The sequence below is a fragment of the Oncorhynchus kisutch genome, linkage group LG7 (assembly GCF_002021735.2).
Source record: "Oncorhynchus kisutch isolate 150728-3 linkage group LG7, Okis_V2, whole genome shotgun sequence".
NCBI lineage: Eukaryota > Metazoa > Chordata > Actinopteri > Salmoniformes > Salmonidae > Oncorhynchus > Oncorhynchus kisutch.
Genome location: NC_034180.2, coordinates 28,254,376 through 28,268,244, shown reverse-complemented (window position 1 = coordinate 28,268,244; position 13,869 = coordinate 28,254,376). Strand labels below are relative to the sequence as shown.

General features: G+C 41.9%; 1 protein-coding gene across 2 annotated transcripts in view; it reads left to right on the top strand.

The window, feature by feature from the left end:
* The first annotated feature begins 12,888 nt into the window (after nucleotides 1–12,888).
* Nucleotides 12,889–13,869, top strand: part of LOC109894388 (syntaxin-binding protein 6) — a 105,134-nt gene continuing 104,153 nt past the window's right edge. The window contains exon 1 of one of the 2 annotated variants that reach the window (XM_020487840.2): nucleotides 12,889–13,299. The gene's annotated coding sequence lies outside the window, so the exon portion shown is untranslated. The remainder of the gene's footprint in view (nucleotides 13,300–13,869) is intronic. The other variant, XM_031828790.1, reaches the window with a different exon arrangement.

Sequence of the window (13,869 nt, the reverse complement as noted above, 5' to 3'; positions counted from 1 at the left end):
TGTTTGAGTTATAATATTATATTCCTACTTATTCAAACATCGAGGCAGTAATGATTACTGAGGACCAGAAGTCATTCAGGATACCGCTTTAAAGCTAAAATATGTAATTTTCTGTATCTGCAACAATTGAAATGTGGGTGATTCTACCCTGTCTCCACCAGAGGGCAGTACGTAACCACTCAATCTTCCACCCACTGCTGCACTCACAACATATCCAGGACTGGATCCAAACTTCTCTAAAGGTCACTCACTGTTCTTAAAGCGGCTTCCAATGTTATCTGGCATCTGTCAAACAGAGTGGCAGATTGATGGGGAGTTCAAATGAGCTCAGAGTTACCAACCGTCTTCGTTTACAGGCTCCCCGTCCTGCCACGGCAACCGTCCGTCTGTCACCTGTGGAGCAGCTATGGTGTGGAGGTGCCATGATGTCACTCGGGCCACCTGGTGCCCGCAGTGTCTTTGCATCCTGTAGGGTGAGGTGGTGGGGTGTGACTCAGACAGGCGACAGAGGTGGGGGGGGGGGGTCATGGGGGGGATGCTCAGCAGGTGTGTCAGAGGTGTAGACGGTTGGATTTATTCTGTCTCTTTGGATTATACATATGTGATCGTAGCTACATTATCTGAGAGAAAATGTTAACATGCACATCACAGTGCAGTTTAGAAAACAAAATGGGTAGTATAATCTAGTCATGTTCATGGAATCGCAGAGACATCTGAGCATGTAGGATTATTTAAGATTACTGCCTTGGGCTATTACATTCAGTATCCCTCTGTGAATAGAACTCAGTGCTTGTCCACTCGTCTCCACTCTCAGTCCAGTCCTGTCCTGAGGTCAGATGAGGTGTTAATCGTGTAGCTCTGGGTACAATGAAATCTACAGGGAACACCCTGCCCTTCAAAAAGATGGCAGAATGGCAGAATCGGGACAAAAAGAGGCATTCTTCTGCAGTAGCATTTACACAGTAAAGTACTATTCAAAGCGCCCTTATTTTTATTAGGGGTAGTGGTTCAGACATGTATATCTGCATGGAGGATGTCACTCAACCAACTAAAGCTGTGTGTGTGTGTATCCTCAGTGTGCTTTTGTGTCAGTTCCTCATCTCACAGCCAGCCACATCCTTTCCCCACGTTCCCTTCCCTGGGTCTTCTCCAGAGGGAATATTCCCATTGTGTGTGTGATGCTGAATGGGAAGTGGGGAAGTGCCTGTCCTCAACCCGTCGCCACTCCACCTAGTGTCACAGAATTCCTGTGACCTCATGGTACAACAGGGTGACGTCCACCAAGATGTGAGCAGAAGGAGTAGAATTGTTCAAAGAAAATCCACCCCGTTGAGTTTGAATAGAATTACATTGCGTTTCAACTGATTTAATGAAATGACATGCATTACTCGGAAGGTATCTGACACCACCTCGAACTACTGAAGTGCCAGCTGTCTTCCACAGTGCTTTCATTTCTAGGAAGCTTATTTCCTCGTCTTCCTCATACCTAGTTAAGGTAATGGAACTGAGGGTTGATTCATTTTAACTTGATTGGTTGAATGAGGATCTTTGTTTGTTAGGGTGGGTGCAACTATTTGGAAGGTGCTCCTAATGTTTGGTGTGTGTGTGTGTGTGTGTGTACGTACGTGTACACATTCATCCTCATCGAGGTTGATGTTTAAAATGTGTGCACTTCTTACATTTCCTCATGATTGCATCAAAAGGCCAACTGTATTTGGCAGGCAACTCTATACTCCCAGTCTATCGGAAAAGTGAATGTTACACATTGGAATAGTGTAATGCCGTCCAGGAAAGCAGACCACAATAGGCTATAAACCAATGGGCAATTAAACAGTCATTCTCTGGAGCTGAATATTTATTTATTTCAGGACTAAGGCATCTTCCCATACTGGGGAAACATGTTTGTCTTTGTGTTCAGATGCTGCCTTAGTAAATACAGTGATTGCATTCTGGACAATGGATGTATTATGTCCACCTTGTAGGATTTCTCCTTGCCTGTAGAGGGTACTCATTTCCTCAGGTGCTATGCACATGGTTAAGGTACATTAGTGCACGCACATCAAATCATGTCAAGTCAATCATTAAACACTCAACTTGTATTGAACGTCCTCAGCCTTGTTTGATTAGAAAGGACCATTGATACGTACAGATGTCAGTGATGGACCTGTTGGCTGGGGCCAGGGCATGCGCCTTAAGTGTGAAGCTTGTACGTCATAAAGACTTTGGCACATGATCTAAGGGTGTCTTCTCTGATGAGGTCAGATGGTGTTTATAGAGATGAGCTGTGTCTGTAATGGGAGCCAACAAAGTTTGTATAATTTGCGGCCAGTCGTTACTTTCACAGGCACACTGTGAACACCCCTCTACACACTCCCAAATGATATTGCATTTATTTATTTTTTGATCAAATTCTAACTAAATATCACAAAATAATCACATTTTAAATATAATTTCCCAAGTCAAATCTGCATCTTGGTAAACATGTTATCTCTCTAGTTGTGTTTAGTCAGAACCTCTCAAGGTATAATCCTCTCTCCCAGGGTAGGTTGCAGCTTCAGGCATTCTGACTCAAAATTGGCTCATTTGCATTACCGTCGCCCCCGAAAGCCTCTTTTTTTAATTCAGTAAAATCTTGTTTCTCACACGACTGCTAATGCAGTCTGGAGCATTGACCTTATTTAAGAACATGGAAAACGGGTGTGAGGATCAACAATGAGTCAGGGGTGCTGGGACCTGCATGTCCTAAGGGGTTTGGGGTGTGGGAGAAGTGCTCCATTGACATAGGCCTACATTACATGTTGTGTAAGAGTCGTAAAAAAAACATCAATCTCAACACTAAACCACTGAGAACGATAGCCAAGGGAGGAATAAAAATGTATGCAAATGAATTACGTACAGTAGCCTATTTCGTTATGTTTAGAAGAAACCGCCTTGTCTGAGAGGTCTCAGCGAGATCTCTCTTAATTGTGTGTTGCCAAATGACATCGCCTCAACACAATCAATTATAAATGTGTTATTATCAATGATCTTGTCCTTGGCAGATCACTGTGACAGGAGCCGCCCACCGGGTCCAAATCTACCCTCTTCTAAATCAGCTCATCTGTTTCCAGGTATCTATTGATTCCATATCTGCTGCTTCACATCTCTAACACCCCCCACCATAGAAACGTAATAGGCAATAAGCTCCGTCGCCACCATTCATCCCCGGGATCCGACAGCCTACGTGTCGCCACATTAGCCCTCTGCAGTATAGATATGAGAACTTCCCGATGTGACACTCTGACTGTAATAAAGCCCAAATTGGACTTTGGAAAATAGAATTGGCTCCTCAGCTGCTTGTCATACCCAGGGGCTGTCTGGCCATCGATTGGCTAAATTAGCTGGCCGGCTGACAGTTATCTGACAACAAAACAAAGAGTCGGCACTGATTGGGTTACTGCCTGCTGGGGACATGGGGAGACAAGGGTGGGATGTGTTGAAGATGAGGTCTCTGCAGTTGATACAGGGACTGCAGAGGAGAAGCTATGCTATGAACTGTAGTGTATATGTAAAGATAGACGACTGCAAGGATCTCATTCGTCCCAGACTGTGATAATGCATTATTTCTTGTTAGCAGAATGCGTTGTGCTGATAAGTGAGGCGGTGTGAAATGTTCTGATGAAGAAAGACCCAAGCTATACTGTAGGTTCTAAATTGACTGTATAAACTATAACTAATGGCCAGTTTTTTTTCTTGATCAGGGTCCTAGTGATGACTAATGTTGGATGCATCACAGCCCATTTAGTTAGCACTGTAGCAGTAATACTAGTTAGCACTGGCAACATGTAAAGCTTCCTTCCAGTTTAACACCAGTTCTAGAGTGCATCGTTGGCGGCCCACTATTTAGTATATAATTGCTCTGCAATACATGTCAATTCTCCCTTATGTGTTTATTGTGATAATGTTCAAACTAATTTGAGTTTATATTGGAGTGCAGATTCTTCTTCTTTGCTGATAAACATTATATAACATATTGGGATAGGAAATAATGTATTCACAGCATTACTCAATAAGGGTTCCCTGAGATGAAATAATGTATTCACAGCAGTACTCAATAAGGGTTCCCTGAGATGAAATAATGTATTCACAGCATTACTCAATAAGGGTTCCCTGAGATTAAATAATGTATTCACAGCAGTACTCAATAAGGGTTCCCTGAGATGAAATAATTGCATAGTACTGTGTTGTTCAAACATATTTGTTGAACGGGAAGTGTTGTAAGGTAATACAGCAAGCACAAAACAAGTGTATGTTTGTGTACAGTCTACAGTTTTTCTTCCTGGTGTATACCACAGGCCAGGCTGTAGTGTAGATCTGCTTTCACCTTGTGATTGAAAGGTCATTGAACAATCCTAGTCACGTGACACATTGTTCAACAGCAGAGAAAGTCTTTCTAAAGACGAACCGTTATGCCTGACCGAACCTCATCAAGGAAGTAGTAGTTGGAATTATAAAGCATACTGCACCTTCACTCTAAACACGGTTTCATTGTTTTCTTTAGAAATGTTCAGTCGTATTACCATAGTGAATCTGATCCAATTCGGGAATGCTCAACAGAGCTTAATTACTTCCGCTTGTGTGGAGCATTGTGCTAGAATAAAGTATGATTAGGTATTAAACTGAGATACACTCGAGCAGAGCAACTTAATTGAACAAGGGAATCGTGAGACATAAAGCAGAACATAAGAAAAGTTAGGTTATTTATAATGCGAGTCAGGTCACGACCCAACTGTGTGACTCAAATAAATGGTATGGCTATGGGTGACGTGTCACAGAAATTCAGCCTGCCTCTCCTGTCTAACGTTAATAAAAGGTTGTGAGATGAATGACGATTAGCGTTTGACTTCACACAAATCTACTCGAATTGGAACAAAATAAGTCTCCACTTGCTTCAAGATGTCCACTATTGGTGCGGTCTGCCCAACGCATCACCGGGGGCACACTGCCTGCCCTCCAGGACACCTACAGAACCCGATGTCACAGGAAGGCCAGAAAGTTCATCTAGGATATCAACCGCCCGAGCCACGGCCTGTTCACCCCGCTACCATCCAGAAGTCGAGGTCAGCAGAGGTGCATCAAAGCTGGGACAGAGAGACTGAAGAACAGCTTCTATCTCAAGACCATCAGACTGTTAAATAGCCATCGTTTGCCGGCTACAACCCGTTTACTCAACCCTGCATCTTAGAGGCTGCTGCCCCATATACATAGACATTGAATCACTTTAATAATGTTTACATACTGCTTTACTAATTTCATATGTATATACTGTATTCTATTCTACTGTATTTTAGTCAATGCTACTTTCGACATTGCTTATCCTAATATTTATATATTTTCTTCAATTATTTTACTTTAGATTTGTGTGTTTTGTTGTGAATTGTAAGATACTACTGCACTGTTGGAGCTAGGAACACAAGCATTTCGCTACACCCGCAATAACATCTGAGAAATGTGTATGTGACCAATAACATTTGTTTGATTTGAAATGTTGAAAAATAAGACAAGATTTAACAAGAGAGAGTAAATCACTCTGATGAAAGAATATAAAACCTGCTCTTTGTTGTTTGATTTACTCCCACTGTTTGGTTCAAGGAAATACACAACCAAACACACACGCTAGAAATGAAGCCTTGTCCTCCTCTATAAACTATACACATGTATATTAATCTTACATGCAGATCTCATGCCCTGCTTTCCCACCCATCAGATGATAAAAGACCAATTCTCTCCTACATCTCTCACGTAATCCTATTTTACTGTAATGACCAGGGTATGAACTCTTCAACATACTGATTTGAATAAACAAGCCACATGAATGCCCTGTTTCAATGGAGTGTTTGATCAGTCAGAGGAAGGGAAGGGGGATACCTAGTCAGTTGCACAACGGAATGCATTCAACCGAAATGTGTCTTCCGCATTTAACCCAACCCCTCTGAATCAGAGGAGGCAGCCGTCTGTCCGCATGGGGAGAGGAGAAGCGGCCCGCGCTAGGAGAAGAGCAGAGGGTCCGGCCTTACCGTTCCGCTCCCCTCTCATCCCCCTGTTTACCCTATTCTCTACACAGGGACTAGGGCGCCTTGTTCTCACTCCCTCCTCTCCTGGAGCCCAACTCCAGCTCCACCACAGTGATGTCATGGGCAGGAATGATGTTTTCCACTGAGAGGTGTGTGTGAGGAGTGTGTGTTGCAAGGGTTGGAAGGGGTGAAAGCAGCCCTCAGGGTGATGGAACTCCGAGAGAGGGAGTGCTAGGGTCTGCAATACTGCTCCTCAACCAATCACAAAGTTATATTAGATGGATACGGTGTGGATACGGTGTGGATACAGTTCAAGTCAAAAGTTTGGACACACCTACTCATTCTAGGGTTTTTCTCTATTTTGATTATTTTCTACATTGTAGAGTAATAGTGAAGACATCAAAACTATGAAATAACATACTGAATCATGTAGTAACCAAAAAAGTGTTCAACAAATTAAAATAGATTTTAGATTATTCAAAGTAGCCACCCTTTGCCTTGATGACAGCTTTGCACACTCTTGGCATTCTCTCAACCAGCTTCACCTGAAATGCTTTTCCAACAGTTGTGAAGGAGTTCCCACATATGCTGAGCACTTGTTGGCTGCTTTTACTTCACTCTGCGGTCCAACTCATCCCAAACCATCTCAATTGGGTTAAGCTCGGGTGGTTGTGGAGGCCAGGTCATCTGATGCATCACTCTCCTCCTTGGTCAAATAGCCCTTACACAGCCTGGAGGTGTGTTGGGTCGTTGTCCTGTTGAAAAACAAATGATAGTCCCATTAAGTGCATACCAGATAGGATGTCTTATTACTACAGTGCTGTGTGCTGTCAGAATGCTGTGAACTCTGTAAAGCATTTCTTTGGCCTACAATTTCTGGTAACACCAATGAACTTATCCTTTGCAGCAGAGGTAACTCTGGGTCTTCTTTTCCTGTGGCGGTCCTCATGAGAGCCAGTTTCATCTTATAGCTTAATGGTTTTTGCGACTGCACTAGAAGAAACTTTCAAAGTTCTTGAAATTTTCTGCATTGACTGACCTTCATGTCTTAAACGTAATGATGGACTGTCGTTTCTCTTTGCTCATTTGAGCTGTTCTTGCCATAATATGGACTTGATATTTTACCAAATAGGGCTATCGTCTGTATACCACCCCTACCTTATCACAACACAACTGATTGGTTCAAACACATTAAGAAGGAAAGAAATTCCACAAATGAACTTTTAACAAGGCACACCTGTTAATTGAAATGCATTCCAGTTGACTACCTCATAAAGCTGGTTGAGAGAATGCCAAGAGTGTGCAAAGCTTTCATCAAGGGTGGCTACTATGATCTCAAATATATTTTGTTTTGTTAAACACTTTTTGGGTTACTACATGATTCCATATATGTTATTTCACAATGTTGATGTCTTCACTATTATACTACAATGTAGAAAAAAGTAAAAATAAAGAAAAGCCTTGAACGAGTAGGTGTGACAACTTTTGACAGGCACTGTAGATAGATACATAGGTAGATAACAACCATAAAAAAAGTGTTCCACCCATCTGGCACGTCCACATAGCCTCTTCTGCCCAACTGAATATGTGGCATCTGTCTGGTCTCTGTGGTGTACAAAACACCTATTTACAAGATCTTACAGAATTGAGCAATAACTACTCTCTGTCTTTCCACTTATTGAGCAATCCTTTCCTGCAGTTTGAGAGGTGAGTTGAGCCTTTGTAACCTTGACTCAGTTTCATGCTGAAGGTTTAGTTTCTTTCATCGTCTCCGCTTCTTAAATTCCCAGTCTCTCCTCAGAGAAACACAGCTGCCCAAATTCCCAGACAAGCCGGCAGGAAATACCTGATGGCCCTCTCTAACCCCCTGGATTCTCTCTCACCCTCTCTGTTTCTCTCTCTGTTTCTCTCTCTGTTTCTCTCTCTCTCTCACTCTCTCACTCACTCACTCACTCACTCACTCACTCACTCACTCACTCACTCACACACACACACGCACACACATTCCACATGGAACTACTAAAGAGGAAATATGACATTAGTTTGAGTCTGTTTGTCAGAGTGGGGTACCGTAGAGACGGTAATGCTACGAAATCCCTGCCTCCACCTTGTCCTGTCCCAGTTGGCTCTTGGTAAGAGCAGTCAAACTGCTACCATACAACATACAGGTTCAAATGTACTAGCAATAATAAAGCCCCAGTAAATCACATTGCAGAGGTACGGGAAAAAAGTATGTCCCAGAAGAGTCCCAAGAATCACAGTCAAAATGTAAATTCTTTCAATGAACGCTCTCCACATGTTGAACTAGATGCTTGCATGGTTCGAGATATTGAAAACACAACACAGAACTTCACAAACTATTGGAAATTGGTCCAGAGGAAGTTTTGAAGGTCAGAGAAACAGTTCTATTTTCTATGACTGCCAACATAATCTACTATATATCTAGGACTATCAGTGCTTGTGCTTAGGGAATTTTATACTGATCTCCAAATGACTCATATTCATGGGGCAATTAAACTGACCTTACCCCTAATTCTCCAGAATGGTGGATTCATGCCAGTGGTTGATGTTATGATCAAGTCAACAGGACTACAAAGAGTGTAGTGTTTTCTGAAAAGCAAGGAAGCAATGGCTGGTGCAGTACTTTCTGCAACAAGAAAATAGGTGATAGATAGCGAGAGGATTTATAATCTCTTATTCAAAAATCATGGATCACCATTGTCATAGCCCCATCCAAGTGTCCCAATAATGTCCAAATAGTCTTCAATTATTTCCTTTGCTAGTTTATTTTCCTCGTGACCAGTCATGAAAGAAGAAAAGGAGGAGAACCTTTTTAAAACTACTGAGACACATATTAAACCTGTTCTCCCTGTCTTTGGTGTATAAAAGAGAAACTCTGCCAGGACAAGAGTTAGAGGTCTCTAAAGAAACTGGATGACTCACACACAACCAAGCAGAAAACTGGACACAGCACACTCAGGGTCTGATTAATGCAGGGGCTTACCGGGGTTGGATCTAAAAAGTAAAAAAACTAAAAACAAAAAAGTATATATTAAAAATACAGTATAGATTATATATGTGTATATATATATGTGTGTGTGTATATTTACTGCAACTGCCAACCACAATGAGTGTGGATAGCCTGCTGCTGCCTGCTGCTATGCTAATTGTCAGATGGGCGAGGAGAGTAGGTAGGGGGTCCACATGGATAAGTGGGTGGCCCTGCCTTGATTGGGTAACTGATTCATAGAAAAATAAAGATAAACTGCATAACAAATAAATGTGACTGGTCAATTATGTCATTCAGGGGCTGGGACCCCCAAAAATACATATACAAATAACATACTTTTTTTGCCAATCACAGGAATGTTCTCAATGTTCAAAACACACCAGAGAGCATAATTTACCCACAGAGGATCAATAGTTAATAAAAAATAATGACTGTGGATCACAGGAGGTTGGTGGCACCTTAATTGGGGAGAATGGGCTGATGGTAATGACTGGAGTGGAACCAGTGGAATGGTATCAAATACAGCAAACACATGGTTTCCAGGTGTTTGATGCCATTCCATCTGCTCCGTTCCAGACATTATTATGAGCAGTGGATGAAGTTGTATCACAAGCACAGACAGGTAATTGCCCAAATAAAGGAAATGCGCCTCGGCATAGATTCTACAAGTGGACCTAAACAATACCAGGAAAATGCACCTCACACCATAACATATACTTTGTATCCCTCATTTACTCAAGTGTTTCCTTTATTTTGGCAGTTAACGGTATACAGTTGAAGTTGGAAGTTTACATACACTTAGGTTGGAGTCATTAAAACACGTTTTTCAACCACTCCACAAATGTCTTGTTAACAAACTATAGTTTTGGCAAGCCGGTTAGGACATCTACTTTGTGCATGACACAAGTCATTTTTCCAACAATTGTTAACAGACAGATTATTTCACTTATAATTCACTGTATCACAATTCCAGTGGATCAGAAGTTTACATACACTAAGTTCGCTGTGCCTTTAAACAGCTTGGAAAATTCTAGAAAATGATTTTGTGGCTTTAGAAGCTTCTGATAGGTTAATTGACATCTTTTGAGTCAATTGCAGGTGTACCTGTGGATGTATTTCAAGGCCTACCTTCAAACTCAGTGCCTCTTTGCTTGACATCATGGGAAAATCAAAAGAAATCAGCCAAGACCTCAGAAAAGAAATTGTAGACCCCAACAAGTCTGGTTCATCCCTGGGAGCAATTTCCAAACGCCTGAAGGTACCACGTTCATCTGTACAAACAAACAATAGTACGCAAGTATAAACACCATGGGACCACACAGCCGTCAAACTGCTCAAGAAGGAGACGCGTTCTGTCTCCTAGAGATTAACTTACTTTGGTTCGACAAGTGCATATCAATCCCAGAACAACAGCAAAGGACCTTGTGAAGATGCTGGAGGAAACAGCTACAAAAATATCAATATCCACAGTAAAACAAGTCCTATATCCACATAACCCGAAAGACCGCTCAGCAAGGAAGGAGCCACAGCTCCAAAACCACCATAAAAAAGCCAGACTACAGTTTGCAACCGCACATGGGGACAAAGACTGCACTTTTTGGAGAAATATCCTCTGGACTGATGAAACAAAAATATAACTTTTTGGCCATAATGACCATCATTATGTTTGAAGGAAAAAGGGGGAGGCTTGCAAGCCAAATAACACCATCCCAACTGTGAAGCACGGGTGTGGCAGCATCATGTTGTGGGGGTGCTTTGCTGCAAGAGGGACTGGTGCACTTCACAAAATATGTGGCATCATGAGGGAGGAAAATTATGTGGATATATTGAAGCAACATCTCAAGACAACAGTCAGGAAGTTAAAGCTTGGTCGCAAATGGCTCTTCCAAATGGACAATGACCCCAAGCATACTTCCAAAGTTGTGGCAAAATGGCTTAAGGACAACAAAGTCAAGGTATTGGAGTGGCCATCACAAAGCCCTGACCTCAATCCTATAGAAAATTTGTGGGCAGAACTGAAAAAGCATGTGCGAGCAAGGAGGCCTACATTCCTGACTCTGTTACACCAGCCCTGTCAGGAGGAATGGGCCATAATTCACCCAACTTATTGTTGGAAGATTGAAACATTTGACCCAAGTTAAACAATTTAAAGGCAATGCTACCAAATGCTAATTGAGTGTATGTAAACTTCTGACCCACTGCGAATGTGATTAAATAAAAGCTGAAATAAATTATTCTCTCTACTATTATTATGGCATTTCACATTCTTAAAACAAAGTGGTGATCCTTAGAGACCTAAAACAGGGATTTTTACTAGGATTAAATGTCAGGAATTGTGAAAAATGGAGTTTAAATGTATTTGGCTTAGGTGTATGTAAACTTCCGACTTCAACTGTACTTACAGTCTGGAGTCCGCAGTTTTGGCGGCATGCGTGCAAAATATACAGCTTGTTGCGTTGTGGCCATAGACATATAATCCATAGAAAGGTTTTGGAGCCTCTTACCCTTGCAATTTGACTGTTAAACTCATGGGTAAACTAGCAGTGGGTGCCAGCCCTGACTTGAATGGGAACTGCCATCTATGGATTATATTTCTATGGTTGGTTGCGGCTGTAGGGTTGCTTTTTGCAGATTTCAAAACACAATCGCGGAAAAAAAATTCGGTTTGGAAAGCAAATGCCCAATGCTGTCTGTAGAACAAATAGAACGTTTTTTCAGGGCCGCCCGAGTGTCGCGGCGGTCTAAGGCACTGCATCACAGTGCTTGAGGCGTCACTACAGACCTGGGTTCAATCTCAGACTGTGTCACAACCAGCCGTGACCGGGAGTCGCATAGGGCAGCGCATAATTGTTCCAGCATCGTCTGGGTTAGGGGAGGGTTTGGCCGGGGGTGGCTTTACTTGGCTCATCGCACTCTAGCGATTCCTTGTGGTGGGTCGGGCACCTGCAGGCTGACTTCAGTCATCAGTTGAACGGTGTTTCCTCCGGCACATTGGTGTAGATTTGGTAAGCTATTGCCACAACAAGCACATCGGCCATCACCATGAGTAGCCTATGGCTTCATCTTCATCATTAGTAGCTTACTGTAGCCTATAATATACATCTCCTCCTAATATTGTACAATCTGTGTGTCATTTCATTGGCCTGGGCTATTGTTGGTTTGAAGTCAAGACCAGTTTAATCTCAGTTTGTCAGTGTCAGAGTAGCCACTCATTTCAGTCATTTGTGTAGTATTAAAAAAGATTCAGCTAATGTCTTCCATCATGTAAATGAGGTGGAATTGCATGAAATGCATTTTTAAAAGGCAGATTTATTTTCAGACCCTGCCTCCAAAAAAATCCCGTGGGTGGAATTATGGTCTGGGGGGCGCTATAAAAACAAAAAAACAAAGCCATGGGGTCTATGATTTCTTAAACTGGGCACAGTCTGTGGGAATTCCTATGGAACAGCACACTGTTGGCATGGCTATGGGAATGAACACACTGGCAGGCAAGGGTGGCAACAGCTGGCATTTTGGGAGAGCAGGCATGTGGTGTGTACATTGACAACATTTATTTAGCCCAATAGGCTACTAGTCAATTAGTGCAGAACTTTGTGCAGTTAATCAAGGAAATATACATACTGTACGTTTCCAAGCAATAATTCCAGGCAATTAAATGTGTTGCAAATATTGGCTTCGTGAACCTTTATAGCCAACAATTGAAAAACAATTTTGGTTGGCCAACCAAAAGAGAGATTGAATGCATTGTCATGGATGCATATGCCTATTTAAGGCCAATATTTAAGACTTGATAGCAAGCAAAGTAAGAAAATATAAAAGGACAACAACTATAAATCCTTCATCATTCGAAGGAAAACAACTGTAAATCATGGCAAACATACTTGTTATTTTGGAGGAGTGTTTTTGAGAGTCAAATAAAATCCAGATTGCGTTTACGTAGCGCCTACTCCACGTGACTGGCGGTTTGGAAAAGTTGCTGTGAGGACCTGCTACTGCTCTTCCATCGAGACAGCAGCTGTGGCGCGCTAGTAGTCTAGCACTGCGAGAGTTTGAGGCGCTCTGTCTTTCTTTGAAATACGACTGTTGAACGAAATTAGGCTACTTCTATGTCAAAAAGGACATGCTACCTTTTACTTTGATTGGATAACAGGAACGACTTTGCAAGTGAAAGTTCATGGACTCACGTTGATATCCTTTGACTCTTGAACCACACGTGAAACAGTCGCCTAACAAGAAGTGAGTTACTTTTATATTTACTGTTCTGTTTACGGTTTTTCACATTATGAACATGTTATATACACACACAATAGCAAGTTCAAATTGTGTGACGAGTTAGTTATCTACGTTTGTACTGGACTTTCGTTCAACAATTAACATTAGAGCGCAGAGTCCTGTTTGTGTCACTCTGTCTTCACGGTGCCTGTAGCAAGATTCAGCTAAATATCCCCTCGACGTTGCTACTGTTAAAGGCTATACACTAGTTTACGACCTATTGCACACGTCAAAACATTCATTCAATCGATTATTCAGGATTTGAAGACTTACATCTTGTAAAATGCATGCAAAACAAGTCATTTAAGTATTTTGGGCTGAAGTCTGACACCAAGTTCATTTCAGTGCTACACTGTCAAAGTAAAGTTTGTTCAAATTGTACAGAACATTCGACTATTGCAAAATAGGTGTTTTTCAAAGGCATGCAACTCACACTACACAGCAACCACGCCGCCTAATTTTGAAGTCTGATTTTTCCCATGCTCATAATTTTCAAACTGAGACTATGGTGTTTTGAACACTAGCTAGACATTG